Here is a 12,861-nt window from a genome sequence, read left to right on the forward strand (position 1 = left end):
AATTTCATTTCATTATCGGTTCAGAGTGTCACATTGTTACAGAAAATTGCTGATTCAACCGATGAAAATCCGGTCTCACTGATCAGAATGGGAGGAAATCCGTGTTAAATTAAAGAGACACCAGGAGTGGGGGACGAACCCACGCGGGGCAAACTCATTGAGTTTTAAGGCCAACGCCTCAACCACTCGGCTATTCTGGTCCTGTGAGAACCTGGATTCTGTCTCTGTGAGAATCTGGGCTTCAACCCCAACCCCACATAAAAACACATGCACATCGGCTTTCAGTGAGCATTTACGAACATTTTTAGTAATATTGACACGGGGGCAACTCTCCTATTCTTTTTCGAGTAATGCACTGGGAACGTTCATATCCACCCGAGGGTGCAGACGGAGCTTCAATTTAATTTTTCATCCGAAAGTCAACAGCCATAACATTGCAAAATTCCCCAAGTGCTGCACTTGAGTGTTAGCCAAGATGATATGCTCAAGTCTCAGGAGTGCGACTTTAACAGACAAACTCCCGATTCAGTCGAGAATGCGGCCACTGAACCAAAGCCGATACAAAAGTTCACAACAGCATTAATTTCCCCAAGTCGTTTTTATAAGTTCCAGGACATACCAAATTCATGGTGATGATTTCCAGTGACAGTTGCACATACACAGAGACATATAAATAGATAGACAGACACAGAGACCCACACACACGTAACCAAAAATTTGCACGCACCAACGGGCATGCACAGATGCCTCAGACATCTCGAGGGATAGACAGGCTGAATCACTGTCGCAACTTTGACTGATGTTTGCGATTTTTGAAACGGATGTATCGTGAATATTGCAGATTAATAAAAATGAGAAAAAAATGTCAAAGTTGAAAGGTGTGGGACGTTATTCCGTCTATCTCAGGATCAGTTTGGCAGAGAACCGGTTAAATTGTGAAATGGAATGAAAAATGCTGAGAATCGTAGTCGGCAGGATTCGAACCTACGCGGGATAACCCAATGGATTTCTAGTCCATCGCCTTAACCACTCGGCCACGACTACTGTGTCGCTGCCATTTTTAAACTTTACTCAGAAAAAACTCAGTCATCCATCTCTGTGCAGCAGACGGCCAAAGACTCCTGAAAAATTCTCCGTTTGCTAAAAGTCTGGACGAGACAATCTCATCCACCTGTATGTTTTCAGTTCCATATTGCTCTGGAACTTTTTAATATGCATCTCTTCCAAGAAACAGATGTAAAATCGACATCTTGAGACAACTGCCTCCCCGTCGGGGAATTGAACCCCGGTCTTCCGCGTGACAGGCGGGGATACTCACCACTATACTAACGTGGAACTGACGGGTACCAGTTCTGTCAGAGCAGGAATCGAGTCACTGTGAACAGAACTGGACACCAGGAGAAGTCGACAGACACATTGAGAGACAGAGACAAACCGACAAACAGGGAGAGACAGACAGCGAGATAGAGACAACGAGAGACAGAAAGTGTGAGACTGAGAAGGAGAGGCAGACTGAGTGAGAAAAAGACTCAAATATATACATATACAGAGATGTGTGTGTGTGATCTATTAAGAGAGAGAGGGAAAGAGTGAGAGAAAGACAATGATAAATACAGTGACAAGGAGAGAGACAGATAGAGAGAGAGCGATAGAGACTAAAACAGAAAATGATGGAAATACTTCTCAGCTTACAGGCAGGGACTAACAGAGACAAGCAAAGACATGGACAGACCGAAATGATGGGAAAGAGAGAGCCAGTCAGACAAAGAGTCAGAGAGAATCCCATTGGACAAGACGTGGCAACGTGAGAAAGAGACAGATTGAGAGACAAAGACAAACAGAGAAACAGGGACAGACAGAGTGAGTCAGACTGAGAGAGACAAAGACTCAAACATACAAAACTCTCTGAAGAGAGAGAGAGAGGCAGAAACCGAGCGACACAGATACATTTCACAATTTCATTTCATTATCGGTTCAGAGTGTCACATTGTTACAGAAAATTGCTGATTCAACCGATGAAAATCCGGTCTCACTGATCAGAATGGGAGGAAATCCGTGTTAAATTAAAGAGACACCAGGAGTGGGGGACGAACCAACGGGGGGCAAACTCATTGAGTTTTAAGGCCAACGCCTCAACCACTCGGCTATTCTGGTCCTGTGAGAACCTGGATTCTGTCTCTGTGAGAATCTGGGCTTCAACCCCAACCCCACATAAAAACACATGCACATCGGCTTTCAGTGAGCATTTACGAACATTTTTAGTAATATTGACACGGGGGCAACTCTCCTATTCTTTTTCGAGTAATGCACTGGGAACGTTCATATCCACCCGAGGGTGCAGACGGAGCTTCAATTTAATTTTTCATCCGAAAGTCAACAGCCATAACATTGCAAAATTCCCCAAGTGCTGCACTTGAGTGTTAGCCAAGATGATATGCTCAAGTCTCAGGAGTGCGACTTTAACAGACAAACTCCCGATTCAGTCGAGAATGCGGCCACTGAACCAAAGCCGATACAAAAGTTCACAACAGTATTATTTTCCCCAATTCGTTTTTATAAGTTCCAGGACATACCAAATTCATGGTGATGATTTCCAGTGACAGTTGCACATACACAGAGACATATAAATAGATAGACAGACACAGAGACCCACACACACGTACCAAAAATTTGCACGCACCAACGGGCATGCACAGATGCCTCAGACATCTCGAGGGATAGACAGGCTGAATCACTGTCGCAACTTTGACTGATGTTTGCGATTTTTAAACGGATGTATCGTGAATATTGCAGATTAATAAAAATGAGAAAAAAATGTCAAAGTTGAAAGGTGTGGGACGTTATTCCGTCCTATCTCAGGATCAGTTTGGCAGAGAACCGGTTAAATTGTGAAATGGAATGAAAAATGCTGAGAGTCGTAGTCGGCAGGATTCGAACCTGCGCGGTATAACCCAATGGATTTCTAGTCCATCGCCTTAACCATTCGGCCACGACTACTGTGTCGCTGCCTTTTTAAACTTTACTCAGAAAAAACTCAGTCATCCATCTCTGTGCAGCAGACGGCCAAAGACTCCTGAAAAATTCTCCGTTTGCTAAAAGTCTGGACGAGACAATCTCATCCACCTGTATGTTTTCAGTTCCATATTGCTCTGGAACTTTTTAATATGTATCTCTTCCAAGAAACAGAAGTAAAATCGACATCTTGAAACAACTGCCTCCCCGTCGGGGAATTGAACCCCGGTCTTCCGCGTGACAGGCGGGGATACTCACCACTATACTAACGAGGAACTGACGGGTACCAGTTCTGTCAGAGCAGGAATCGAGTCACTGTGAACAGAACTGGACACCAGGAGAAGTCGACAGACAATTTGAGAGACAGAGACAAACCGACAAACAGGAAGAGACAGACAGCGAGATAGAGACAACGAGAGACAGAAAGTGTGAGACTGAGAAGGAGAGGCAGACTGAGTGAGAAAAAGACTCAAATATATACATATACAGAGATGTGTGTGTGTGATCTATTAAGAGAGAGAGGGAAAGAGTGAGAGAAAGACAATGATAAAGACAGTGACAAGGAGAGAGACAGATAGAGAGAGAGCGATAGAGACTAAAACAGAAAATGATGGAAATACTTCTCAGCTTACAGGCAGGGACTAACAGAGACAAGCAAAGACATGGACAGACCGAAATGATGGGAAAGAGAGAGCCAGTCAGACAAAGAGTCAGAGAGAATCCCATTGGACCAGACGTGGCAACGTGAGAAAGAGACAGATTGAGAGACAAAGACAGACAGAGAAACAGGGACAGACAGAGTGAGTCAGACTGAGAGAGACAAAGACTCAAACATACAAAACTCTCTGAAGAGAGAGAGAGACGCAGAAACCGAGCGACACAGATACATTTCACAATTTCATTTCATTATCGGTTCAGAGTGTCACATTGTTACAGAAAATTGCTGATTCAACCGATGAAAATCCGGTCTCACTGATCAGAATGGGAGGAAATTAAAGAGACACCAGGAGAGGTGGACGAACCCACGCGGGAGACGAACCCACGCGGGACAAACTCACTGAGTTTTAAGGCCAACGCCTCAACCACTCGGCTATTCTGGTCCTGTGAGAACCTGGATTCTGTCTCTGTGAGAATCTGGGCTTCAACCCCAACCCCACATACAAACACATGCACATCGGCTTTCAGTGAGCATTTACGAACATTTTTAGTAATATTGACACGGGGGCAACTCTCCTATTCTTTTTCGAGTAATGCACTGGGAACTTTCATATCCACCCGAGGGTGCAGACGGAGCTTCAATTTAATTTTTCATCCGAAAGTCAACAGCCATAACATTGCAAAATTCCCCAAGTGCTGCACTTGAGTGTTAGCCAAGATGATATGCTCAAGTCTCAGGAGTGCGACTTGAACAGACAAACTCCCGATTTAGTCGAGAATGCGGCCACTGAACCAAAGCCGATACAAAAGTTCACAACAGTATTATTTTCCCCAAGTCGTTTTTATAAGTTCCAGGACATACCAAATTCATGGTGATGATTTCCAGTGACAGTTGCAGGTACACAGAGACATATAAATAGATAGACAGACACAGAGACCCACACACACATAACCAAAAATTTGCACGCACCAACATGCATGCACAGATGCCTCAGACATCTCGAGGGATAGATAGGCTGAATCACTGTCGCAATTTTGACTGATGTTTGCGATTTTTGAAACGGATGTATCGTGAATATTGCAATTAATAAAAATGAGAAAAAAATGTCAAAGTTGAAAGGTGTGGGACGTTATTCCACCTATCTCAGGATCAGTTTGGCAGAGAACCGGTTAAATTGTGAAATGGAATGAAAAATGCTGAGAATCGTAGTCGGCAGGATTCGAACCTGCGCGGGATAACCCAATGGATTTCTAGTCCATCGCCTTAACCACTCGGCCACGACTACTGTGTAGCTGCCTTTTTAAACTTTACTCAGAAAAAACTCAGTCATCCATCTCTGTGCAGCAGACGGCCAAATACTCCTGAAAAATTCTCAGTTTGCTAAAAATCTGGACGAGGCAATCACATCCACCTGTATTTTTGCAGTTCCATATTGCTCTGGAACTTTTTAATATGCATCTCTTCCAAGAAACAGAAGTAAAATTCGACATCTTGAAACAACTGCCTCCCCGTCGGGGAATTAAACCCCGGTCTCCCGCGTGACAGGCGGGGACACTCATCACTATACTAACGAGGAACTGACGGGTACCAGTTCTGTCAGAACAGGAATCGAGTCACTGTGAACAGAACTGGACACCAGGAGAAGTCGACAGACACATTGAGAGACAGAGACAAATCAACAAACAGGGAGAGACAGACAGCGAGATAGAGACAACGAGAGACAGAAAGTGTGAGACTGAGAAGGAGAGGCAGACTGAGTGAGAAAAAGACTCAAATATATACATATACAGAGATGTGTGTGTGTGATCTATTAAGAGAGAGAGGGAGAGAGTGAGAGAAAGACAATGATAAAGACAGTGACAAGGAGAGAGACGATAGAGAGAGAGCGATAGAGACTAAAACAGAAAATGATGGAAATACTTCTCAGCTTACAGGCAGGGACTAACAGAGACAGGCAAAGACATGGACAGACCGAAATGATGGGAAAGAGAGAGCCAGTCAGAAAAACAGTCAGAGCGAATCCCATTGGACCAGACGTGGCACCGTGAGAAAGAGACAGATTGAGAGACAAAGACAAACAGAGAAACAGGGACAGACAGAGTGAGTCAGACTGAGAGAGACAAAGACTCAAACATACAAACCTCTCTGAAGAGAGAGAGAGAGGCAGAAACAGAGCGACACAGATACATTTCACAAATTCATTTCATTATCGGTTCAGAGTGTCACATTGTTACAGAAAATTGCTGATTCAACCGATGAAAATCCGGTCTCACTGATCAGAATGGGAGGAAATCCGTGTTAAATTAAAGAGACACCAGGAGTGGGGGACGAACCCACGCGGGACAAACCCATTGAGTTTTCAGGCCAACGCCTCAACCACTCGGCTATTCTGGTCCTGTGAGGACCTGGATTCTGTCTTTGTGAGAATCTGGGCTTCAACCCCAACCCCACATACAAACACATGCACATCGGCTTTCAGTGAGCATTTACGAACATTTTTAGTAATATTGACATGGGGGCAACTCTCCTATTCTGTTTCGAGTAATGCACTGGAAACTTTCATATCCACCCGAGGGTGCAGACGGAGCTTCAATTCAACATTGCATCCGAAAGTCAACAGCTTCAACATTGCAAAATTCCCCAAGTGCTGCACTTGAGTGTTAGCCAAGATGATATGCTCAAGTCTCAGGAGTGCGACTTGAACAGACAAACTCCCGATGCAGTTGGGAATGCGGCCACTGAACCAAAGCCGATACAAAAGTTCACAAATGTATTATTTTCCCCAAGTCGTTTTTATAATTCCAGCACATACCAAATTCATGGTGATGATTTCCAGTGACAGTTGCACATACACAGAGATATATAAATAGATAGACAGACACAGAGACCCACATACACATAACCAAAAATTTGCACGCACCAACGGGCATGCACAGATGCCTCAGACATCTCGAGGGATAGACAGGCTGAATCACTGTCGCAACTTTGACTGATGTTTGCGATTTTTGAAACGCATGTATCGTGAATATTGCAGATTAATAAAAATGAGAAAAAAATGTCAAAGTTGAAAGGTGTGGGGCGTTATTCCATCTATGTCAGGATCAGTTTGGCAGACAACCGGTTAAATTGTGAAATGGAATGAAAAATGCTGAGAATCGTAGTCGGCAGGATTCGAACCTGCGCGGGATAACCCAATGGATTTCTAGTCCATCGGCTTAACCACTCGGCCACGACTACTGCGTCGCTGCCTTTTTAAACTTTACTCCGAAAAAACTGAGTCATCCATCTCTGTGCAGCAGACGGCCAAAGACTCCTGAAAAATTCTCCGTTTGCTAAAAATCTGGATGAGACAATCGGGGATACTCACCAGTATACTAACGAGGAACTGACGGGTACCAGTTCTGTCAGAGCAGGAATCGAGCCACTGTGAACAGAAATGGACACCATGAGAAGTCGACAGACACATTGAGAGACAGAGACAAACCGACAAACAGGGAGAGACAGACAGCAAGATGGAGACAACGAGAGACAGAAAGTGTGAGACTGAGAAGGAGAGGCAGACTGAGTGCGAAAAAGAATCAAATATATACATATACAGAGATGTGTGTGTGTGATCTATTGAGAGAGAGAGGGAAAGAGTGAGAGAAAGACAATGATAAAGACAGTGACAAGGAGAGAGACAGATAGAGAGAGAGCGATAGAGATTAAAACAGAAAATGATGGAAATACTTCTCTGCTTACAGGCAGGGACTAACAGAGACAGGCAAAGACAGGGACAGACCGAAATGATGGGAAAGAGAGAGCCAGTCAGACAAAGAGGCTGTGAGAATCCCATTGGAACAGACGTGTATTTAGATTTACCGAAGGCATTCGATGAGGTGCCTCACAAGAGATTATTATACGAGCAAGGATTAAGGATTGGTTAATTGACAGAAAACAGAGAGTAGGAATAAACGGGTGATTTTCGGGTTGGCAGGCTGTAACTGGTGGGGTGCTGCAAGAATCGGTGCTTGGGCCCCAGCTATTCACAATGTATATCAATAATTTGGATGAGGGGACCAAATGTCATATATCGAAGTCTGCTAAGGCTACAAAGCTCGTTGGGGATGTAAGTGTGATGAGGATGAAAAGAGGTTTCAAACGGATATGTACAGGCTCAGTGAGTGGGCAAGAACATGGAAAATAAAATATAATGTGAAGAAATGTTAAGTTAGACACTTATAGTAAAAATAGAAAGGCAGAGTATTTTTTTTAAATGGTGAGAGTTTGGGAAACATTCTGTCCAGAGGGACGTGGGTGTTCTTGTACACACATCGCTAAAAGTTAATATGCAGGTGCAGCAAGCAATTAAGAAATCAATAGGTTTAGTGGCCTTTATTAAAAGAGGATTTGAATATTTACGTCTTACTGCAATTATACAGGGCCCTGGTGAGACCACACCTGGAGTATTGTGTGCAGTTTTGGTCTCCTTACCGAAGGAAAGATAAACTTGCTATAGAGGGAGTGCAATGAAGATTCACCAGACTGATTGCTGGGATGGGGGGATTGTCCTATGAGAGATTGAGTAGACTAGGCCTATATTCTCCAGCGTTTAGAAGAATGAGAGGTGAGAGACGAGACACACATCCCCTGAACAAATTTTTAAAAAGAGATGTGAGGTGCTTAAATTTAATCAAGGGCACCAGCTAAATTATAAGAGACACTCCCGGTCCTTCAGGGCCTGTGTCCAGGGGAGAAGCTGATGGGTTTATCTGATCATCTTTGGGTAAAATGTTGTGTTCATTGAGCTGAGCACCTCGTGCCAGCATCAAACACTCTCCAGTCGGGCACAGCATGGGTTAGATACAGATTGAAGCCATCGGTCGCTCCTCGACACAGATACTGAGGGACAGGTAGTGTCTGGGACACTGACATTTCTCACTCAATAAGGTATAGATTGATCCTGTACCTCTCCCCATTAATCCTGGGCTCCACACGGCTCGAATCCTGCTCCTGTTGCCCTTCCTGTGACAGCACTGAGCTCAACCCAGCCCATAATGAGCAGGGCTCAGGAAGGGTGGTTGCTAGGCGCTGCAGTGATGTCACTACGCAGGGCCATTCAGCCAAGCTGGTCCTCTCCTTGTCCCTTTCAAGGTGGAGAGCTGGGACATCCTGTCTCAACATACACACCCTGTTCATACTGAGAATCCCCAGGGAAGGCCCAAGGCCCAGAATGTGGAACACAACCAAGGGGGAAAGAGGAGGAGAGAAGGGGATGTAAATCAAGGAGTAGGGACTGAGGGCCACCAAGCTTCATTTTTAGAGCCTGTAGACTTCAGGAGGGGGAAGAGTTAGTTAGAAATATAGAAACATAGAAAATAGGTGCAGGAATTGGCCATTCGGCCCTTCGAGCCTGTACCACCATTCAATAAGATCATGGCTGATCATTCACCTCAGTACCTCTTTCCTGCTTTCTCTCCATACCACTTGATCCCTTTAGAGGTAAGGGCCATATCTAACCCACTCTTGAATATATGTAACGAACTGGCATCAACAACTCTCTGCGGCAGAAAATTCCACAGGTTAACAACTTTGAGTGAAGAAGTTTCTCCTCATCTCGGTCCTAAATGGCTTACCTCTTATCCTTAGACTATGTCCCCTGGTTCTGGACTTTCTCAACATCGGGAACATTCTTCCTGCATCGAACCTGTCCAGTGCCATCAGAATCTTATATGTTTCTATGAGATCCCCTCTCATTCTTCTAAACTCCAGTGAATACAGGCCCAGTCGATCGAGTCTCTCATCATAGGTCAGTCCTGCCGACCCTGGAATCAGTCACGTGAACCTTTGCTGCACTCCCTCAATAGCAAGAATGTCCTTCTTCAGATTAAGAGACCAAAACTGAGCACAAAATTCCAGTTGAGGCCTCACGAAGGCCCTGCACAACTGCAGTAAGACCTCCCTGCTTCTATACTCAAATCCGCTTGCAATGAAGGCCAACTTACCATTTGCCTTTTTCACCACCTGCTGTACCTTAAAGCCAACTTGCAATGACTGATGTACCATGACACCCTTGTCCCATTGCAACTCCCCTTTTCTTAATCTGTCGCCATTCAGATAATATTCTGTCTTCATGTTTTAGCCATCAAGTGGATAATTTCACATTTATCCACATTATACTTCATCTGCCATGCATTTGCCTGTCCAAGTCACCCTGCAGCCTCTTAGCATCCTCCTCACAGCTCACACCGCGATCCAGCTTAGTATCATCTGCAAACTTGGAGATATTACACTCCATTCCTTCATCTAAATCATTGATGTATATTGTAAATAGCTGGGTTCCCAGCACTGAGCCATGCGGCACCTCACGAGTAACTGCCTGCCATTCTGAAAAGTACCCGTTTATCCAGACTTTATGCTTCCTGTCTGCCAACCAGTTCTCTATTCACATCCATACTTTAACCCTAATACCATGTGCTTTAATTTTGCACACCAATCTCTTGTGTGGGACCTTGTCAAAAAACTTTTGAAAGTCCAAATACACCACATCCACTGGTTCACCCTTGTCCACTCGACTAGTTACATCCTCAAACAATTCTCGAAGATTTGTCAAGCATGATTTCCCTTTCATAAATCCATGCTGACTTGGACCGATCCCGTCACTGCTTTCCAAATGCGCTGCTATTTCATCTTTAATAATTGATTCCAACATTTTCCCCACGACCGATGTCAGGCTAACCAGTCTATAATTACCCGTTTTCCTCTCCCCCCTTTTTTAAAAAGTGGTGTTACATTAGCCACCCTCCAGTTCATAGGAACTGATACCGAGTCGATAGACTGTTGGAAAATGATGAGCAATGCATCCACTATTTCTCGGGCCACTTCCTTAAGTACCTTGGGATGCAGACTGTAGTTTCAGGATCCAGGGAGAGAACAAGGAGCAGATGGGGTGACTGGCGTGGACTCCAGCACAGTGAGGATGTCGGGGGAGGGAGATTGTGTCGGGTCGTGTATTAAGGGTGAAGGAGGGAGAAGAGAGGAAAAGTCAAAGGAGCTATTACTGCAGCAGTGTCCATCAATAGTGATAGAGAGAAGGTGGGGGCCAGAGTGGGGCTGGACTGGCAGGTAAACTGTTTGTTTGCTGTGAGCAGCTTTCCTTCTGTCACAAATAGCCTCCTGTAGCCCAGTGACACAAACAGCCCATTAAACGCCTCCAATGTCCTTTGGTCTGGTGAGGTCTCCCTTTGTGAAACATCAGCTGTTGTTAAAGCTTCTCATTCTGAATCGCTTACAGTGAGACAGTATCCACTGTCCGTTTTATTCCATGGGCTTCATCTTTGCTGGTATTGGTAACACGCCCGGGATCACTAAACATAAAACCCAGTCTGTGAATCACTTTCAGCTACTGGACTTAGTATGTTCTCCACTGCACCTCTCTCACCTTCTATGTGTGAATAGAGCATCACGTCTGCAAAGCTGGTTTAAGTTTATATCCAGGCAGAAAATATATTTAAGAAAAGCCTGTAGGCCGATGAGACAGTGCTCAGGTGCCAGTGTGCTGCTGGTTTGCCCGGCATTTTGCCTGTAATGGAAGATAACTGAACATGTCTCCCAGTGTAACCTTTGCTGTAATGAAATGTGTCTTTTAATAAGCCTCATGTCCTTGCTCATGTCTGCTGCAATTGTGTAGGAAGGGGATGTGTGGATGATGGTGTTTGTATGGAGATGTGAAACAAGGAAACGGTATGTGTGTGTGGCAGTGACACAGCCTTGTGGTCACAGGCAGAACCATGCACCGATATCCTTGTGGTTATGGTTTGAGCAGGGTCAGTTCATGAATGCTCAAGCTCAGAGGTGCCAGAGATCGGGAGCAGAGGCAGTAAATCAAATCTAAATGTAAATTCCGATGTAGTTTATTTCATGTATTCCTATTTTAATAGCTTTTTCTGAATGTGGCCTATGCCAAGTGCCAGGATATTGGATCAGGCCCACCATAGAAAATGAGTTTGACACCTTGAGGTGGACAATGTCAACCAGATTCCCCCATCCACCAACCTAACAACTTCTTTACAAACTCAAGCTAGCTTGTAAGACGTGACCATGTTTACCGGAATCCATGTTCAGTATCTCTAATGGCCCCTTCCCTTTCCCCATGATGGAAAACAGCATCTCCCAGGAACCCTTCAAGCACCTTCCCAGTGATTGAGGTCACGTTGATGGGCCTTCAATTCCAGAGCTCTGACTTGTGACCAATTTGAAAAATGGGAACAACGTGTGCTACCTTCCAATCTCAGGGAACAACCCATGATTCTACTGAGCTGTTGGAGATATGGGCAAGGGGCTAACAGAGCACCCATCCCATCTCTTTAAACACACTTGGGTGGATATCATCCGCACCTTACACCATCAAGATTAACCCGCTCGGTGACTTTGCTGACAGTGAAGTGTGATGAGAAAGACCAAAGTGCCATTTGCCCCTCTCAGTGTGACCCTGACGGACTGTGCCCATGCTGAAGTTCTCCCCCCATACAATCCTCCCTACAGATTGTCCTCACTGAGCTCCAGCCAGGTGATGCTAAACACTCCCGCATGGTAAAGACAAAAATCCACAGCAATATGTTGAAAGCAACACTAATTTATTTGTCTATATCGCAAATATTAAACTCCAGTCAAGTTACAGGAGTTATTAGCATCAGCAGAAACAAACCTCAACTGTCAGAATGAACATGGTTCAGTCGGGATGTGATTAACAGCAGCAATAATAGCAGAATCCCACCCCTGCAGTCACTTGTGAACTCTCTGGTGTTTCATCACGGTGGATGACTGAGTGAATCTCCTCCCACACTCAGAGCAGGTGAATGGCCGCTCCCCAGCGTGAATTCGATGGTGCCTCAGCAGGTGGGAGGACCGAGCGAATCCCTTCCCACAATCGAAGCAGGTGAACGGCCTCTCCCCAGTGTGAACTCGCTTGTGTATCAGCAGGTTGGATGGCTGAGTGAATCCCTCCCCACACTCAGAGCTGGTGAACGGCCTCTCTCCAGTGTGAACTCGCTTGTGCCTCAGCACGTCGGCTGATTAAGTGAATCCCTTCCCACAATCGGACCAGCTGAATGGCCTCTCCCCAGTGTAAACTCGCCAATGTGTTTCCAGCTTGAAACATTTCCCACAGTCCCCATATTTACACAGTTTCTCCCCAGTATGACTGCACTTGT

General features: G+C 45.0%; 5 non-coding genes across 5 annotated transcripts; all 5 read right to left on the reverse strand.

Annotated features, from left to right (window-relative positions):
• Window positions 1–963: 963 nt before the first annotated feature.
• On the reverse strand, window positions 964–1,044 carry trnas-aga (transfer RNA serine (anticodon AGA)). The gene has a single exon. It is a non-coding gene; the product is annotated as a tRNA-Ser (tRNA).
• Window positions 1,045–2,916: 1,872 nt separating this feature from the next.
• trnas-aga (transfer RNA serine (anticodon AGA)) lies at window positions 2,917–2,997 on the reverse strand. Its single transcript has one exon. It is a non-coding gene; the product is annotated as a tRNA-Ser (tRNA).
• A 218-nt stretch (window positions 2,998–3,215) lies between these two features.
• On the reverse strand, window positions 3,216–3,287 carry trnad-guc (transfer RNA aspartic acid (anticodon GUC)). Its single transcript has one exon. It is a non-coding gene; the product is annotated as a tRNA-Asp (tRNA).
• Window positions 3,288–4,874: 1,587 nt separating this feature from the next.
• trnas-aga (transfer RNA serine (anticodon AGA)) lies at window positions 4,875–4,955 on the reverse strand. Its single transcript has one exon. It is a non-coding gene; the product is annotated as a tRNA-Ser (tRNA).
• A 1,871-nt stretch (window positions 4,956–6,826) lies between these two features.
• trnas-aga (transfer RNA serine (anticodon AGA)) lies at window positions 6,827–6,907 on the reverse strand. The gene has a single exon. It is a non-coding gene; the product is annotated as a tRNA-Ser (tRNA).
• Window positions 6,908–12,861: the final 5,954 nt, after the last annotated feature.

This window comes from Pristiophorus japonicus, chromosome 23 (assembly GCF_044704955.1).
Source record: "Pristiophorus japonicus isolate sPriJap1 chromosome 23, sPriJap1.hap1, whole genome shotgun sequence".
NCBI classification, from domain to species: Eukaryota; Metazoa; Chordata; class Chondrichthyes; family Pristiophoridae; genus Pristiophorus; species Pristiophorus japonicus.